This window comes from Aplysia californica, unplaced genomic scaffold (assembly GCF_000002075.1).
Source record: "Aplysia californica isolate F4 #8 unplaced genomic scaffold, AplCal3.0 scaffold00633, whole genome shotgun sequence".
NCBI lineage: Eukaryota > Metazoa > Mollusca > Gastropoda > Aplysiida > Aplysiidae > Aplysia > Aplysia californica.
Window position 1 is genome coordinate 161,850 of NW_004797903.1, and position 2,808 is coordinate 164,657.

Sequence of the window (2,808 nt, forward strand, 5' to 3'; positions counted from 1 at the left end):
GGACTACAATGACAAACATACGCAACTAAGTACATAATTAGGAATACATAGGCAACATACATAAATACATAATTATTAATGCATACGTACATAAATACATAATTATTAATACATACGTACATAAATACATAATTATAAATACATAGACTACTTACATGAACACATAATTATAAATACATACGTACTTAAATACATGTATGAACTTGTATATAAAATAAATCTTCTTCTCCAGGTGTCAGAATATGTGGAGCAGACATTGGCGATCACGGTACCCCATCCCTTCCCCTTCTCTGTCTCTTTGATCAGCTCGGTTTTCCTCGTTGTGTTATTCGTTTCAAAGTTGTTCAGACCATCTGTGTATGTTGTTCTTTGTCTTCCTCTCCTCTTATTTCTTTGTCTTCCTCTCCTCTTATTTCTTTGTCTTCCTCTGCTCTTATTTCTTTGTCTTCCTCTCCTCTTATTTCCCTCTATCACTCCACACATCAGCAGTTTGTCTAGTCCATTTGATCTATTTATGTGGCCAAAGTTTCTTAATTGCCTTTTCTAATGGTTCTTATTTTGGAGCCCTTCTCTGTTTGTTTTCCTTACTGTCCGTAGCATCTACACATATTATTATTGTGAAAGTTTGTCACTTTGACCGCTTAAAATTTCCCAACCTTTTAACTTTCGAATTTGAAAAAAAATAATAGTGGTTCAGAATCATTTAAAAGATGCACAGTTTTATTAAGGAGTTTGAAGCCATTGTAGTTTAATTTTCAGTTTTTCGTTTGTTTCGTTTAGATCAAATCTTGGGGAAAGTCCGTCTTCTTAGACGCCATTGTGAATAGGTGACGCTTCCGTTCACAAGCTGAGCTCACTGTTTCCACAATGACTTGACGATCGACGATTCTTTTAAGTCCGTTCTTCGAACGTGTGCCCAGCTAGCTCATAAAAACATACATACATAAATACACAATATAACTCCAATACAGAACAATTTCATAATTTTTCACAAACATGCTATTGCTGGTCGCCACTGTGCAGCGGCCTGTTTTTAAGTTTCTAAATGTTATTTTAGCTAAGTTCCTTTGTTATAACTGGCCACCCTACCACAATCTGTAGGGTGGCGTCGGTAGTCTAGTGGTTAGGCTACCGGACTCGTAATCGTGAGATTGCTGGTTCGGGGGTTCAAGCCTTAACTCGGTCCGACTTTGTGTCCTTGGGAAAGACACTTTACACGAATTTCCCATTTGGCTTGATCCTTTCGGATATGGACGTTAAACTCGGAGGCCCCACCTCTTAAATAACCTAATAGTGTTGATAGGGACGTTAAACCTATACCATTTCACCATTTCACCACAAAATGTCGAAGGCCCAGAAAGTTGTCTCACTTACAAAGCAATCCCCAATGTCCTCATCGGATGCGAGAACAACTTCCCTTTACTTCTCCTTTGTTATAGGATGCTGCTTTCATAGTTTTATTTTTCAATAATGTAGAACACGGGTCCGAAAGATCTGTCAGTATCTATCTATTTTAACTGAAAACTTCTCAGGGTTTTTCAAAGTCGAATGAAGTCACGGCCGGGTCGAAAAGCAAACGTTTCGGTTTCGATAAAGTCTCACAGTGTGAATACCCATTTAGCAGCTGCTGACGTGATCACGTGATGCAGTTGCGGTCAGACGGAAGTCAATCTGTTCAGACAGGCCTCTGTCGTGAAATATTCAGCTGTTCGTTATTCACTTGGGGGAGACAATAGTTCACCTATTTCCCCACAGAAACATTAATTAATTATCTGCATCTATCTACTGGAAAGCTCTACACCACCCGATGGCTCAGTTTCATTTCAAAATCACTCAGGTTCTTTTGTCTAGTAATAGTAGAGGGTTTTACGGCGCTCACAATTGCATAAGGTCATATGAGCGCGTTCTTTTGTCTGTTGAGATCAGAGAAGAGGAGTCAAGTAAGATTACTATTACTGCAACATCATTTCAGCTCCACTATATTATATCCATTCAGCCCCCCCCCCACCACCACCCCCATCCTAACCCGCCGCGCTTATCATTGTCGATTCCTAGTTCTGTTGGTACAGTTTAAATGATTTTGAATCTGTCTTCTGCTTTGGGACACCTGAATAGACATAAGGGTATTTAATATCTAGCTCTCACTGGCGAAATTTCAGGCAAACGAGGCAGGGGTAGGCCCAGAGCAACATAGTTGGGGAACCTAAACGAAAAGGGTAACAGGGAAGGATCAGGGAAACGTCGCATTTTTTTAGAGCATCCAAGCATAGAAGTGAATGGAGAACCATGATCGCCGATGTCTGTCGCATATCTGGCACTGGATGATGAGGATGATGATGATACACACATGTACACACACACGCGCACATACACACACACGTACACACAATCACAAACACACATTTGTACAAAACCAAATACTCATGACCCAACTAGTAGTAGACTTTGGTTTTAAAAAAATTCTTTACCAGCAGAAAAAGAAACCTAACCAAGAACTAGCGTACCTTTCTATCCACTGCCCGATTTTTATTCACACCGGAAACAAGCTAGCTAGCCAGCTAGCAGTGGCGTAAGCTGGCTGAACAAGCAGGTTGTTCATTCCAAAATCAGCGCACCTCACTACCTACCTACGGAGCCACAGAGTTGATATAAACATGTCACCCACCCACATACACCTGCATCTAATAATAATATAAAGATCCGCCACCCGGTGACCGACTTTGAGATAGGCGTATATTTGAGACCAAGCACCTCAAAACTGTGAAAATTAGTTCGGAAAACTAAGACTTGTGAACTCTACAGCCCCCC